The sequence below is a fragment of the Amia ocellicauda genome, chromosome 3 (assembly GCF_036373705.1).
Source record: "Amia ocellicauda isolate fAmiCal2 chromosome 3, fAmiCal2.hap1, whole genome shotgun sequence".
In the NCBI taxonomy this organism is placed as follows: Eukaryota; Metazoa; Chordata; class Actinopteri; order Amiiformes; family Amiidae; genus Amia; species Amia ocellicauda.
The window spans coordinates 36244905-36246790 of record NC_089852.1 but is presented as its reverse complement, the minus strand read 5'-3'; positions in this window follow the sequence as shown (position 1 = coordinate 36246790).

Below are 1886 nucleotides of genomic sequence, written 5' to 3'. Positions count from 1 at the left end.
GTGATCTGCACATATGAATCTGTACATTTCTGTGAGCTGCAAGGATAGTGAGTAATTTTAATTTATGTGTTTTTCTGTAGGCATAGAAAAACCAATATATTTTTAAATTTTCATTCCTATTTTAAATTAAAAAATGAATCTATTATATATTCAGAAGTTTTATATACCTTATAATATTTCAGAAAATAAAATTAAATGATAATGATTTTGTTAATGTAAGTTCTGCAGATCTACAGGTCCAAGTGATGTATGTTCATGTAGTTTCCTCAAGCATTAAACAATTTTCCAAACCGGAACAACTAGTTTTTTATTTCAAGCAAGGAATATCCCATTCAAACTGTTTAGACACAAACCATCCTATTTTAAGTATAATAAGAGTCTCATTTTGTATTCAATAATGTTTCATAGTGAAAACATATGGAAAGATGGTGTGTTGTTGAAATATCACAAGGTAGTTAAAAAAAGATCCCTGGTGCACATTTTACCAAGATTTCTGAATGTGTAACAGTAAATCTGAAATTAAGCTGCATCTTATAACAAACCGATGTATCTTTCAGAAAAATAGGGTGATGGGGTAATCCAAATGTTTATAAAATGTAATTTGTTTATGATTTTCGTGACTTCTTATTTTCTCCATTACAAAGCAGCTCCCGAGTTGCACCCCTGTGACGTGGCATATTTTTCGATCTCTGATTTCTGGTATATAGAATGAGCTGGACATGACAAACTCACTGCACATAATGTTTCTACTTATGGAATAACCTGAGAAAATTTGAATTTAACAAAGTTAAAGGAAAAATAAGTTTTCTTGTTTTCTTGATCCTTAAATAATGTACAGTGTATTGTCACAGAATAGACTCATTTTGAACGTATTAGGCAAACAGACATTACAATGGTTTATAATTATAAGTCATACAGCCTAAAATGTCAAACAGGCCTATTTGCATTTATTTTTTAATCAAACCATTTCTTCCAAATAAAAATAAAATAAAAAATGAACATTCAACAGCCTAGATTTCAATTTCTCACGAACAGGGAAAGTGTCCAATTTAAAAACATCTGACTTGCTTTCTTTGTCTTTTTTGTTTAAGTTTGTTATACTGTGTGTTTAAGCCCTGGTTAATCATTATGTTTTAAAAGATCAGACTCTTAATAAAATATCTTAATATGCCATTCAAACTAGGTTGAGTCATCAGGATGAGATGTCAGCCAAGTAGCCATTTCTCTCTCTGACAACAATACATTCCAACGCATAAACCAGTTTGAACTCCTTGTGAAATTCCAGCCAAAAAGTCAGTTCAGAATTGTCTTGTTAAGCCTCTAGTTAAACAGCATTCCTTTATAATGCTATTTCAGTATTCCTTCTTTCTGCTATGATAGAAACAGACTGCTGTTTTCATTGTAGCCTCATACATATCCAGCAAGTTCCTGATCTCATCATCTCATCTTCTATGTGGTCTCCTTTTTGGATATATTTTTAATATCTTGGGAACCATAGCATCTCGATATCATCTCTGATCTGTTCTTCTAATATCTTTCAATAATGTGACACATCTTTGTTTGGTCTCAGTCTAATATATGTGTTATTGTTTCTCCTCTTGCTTAGTTGTGTGACTCTTTGTTTGGTTTCTTTAGATTTCGTCTGGAATATATATACAGTATGTTCTACATACAGTGAAAGTAATTATAAATAAGTATAAATGTCCCGGGTGAGAAGGTGAATGAATGTACAACGTATAATAGGTCACTCACTAGGTGATCGTATGCTCAAATACTGTATGTATAACTGTATGTTAAATTCAAAGGAAAACAAAATAGATTTTTCTATAATTCTATATTTATTTAATGGAAATCATCAAGCATTCAAATGTATATCACATCAAAAT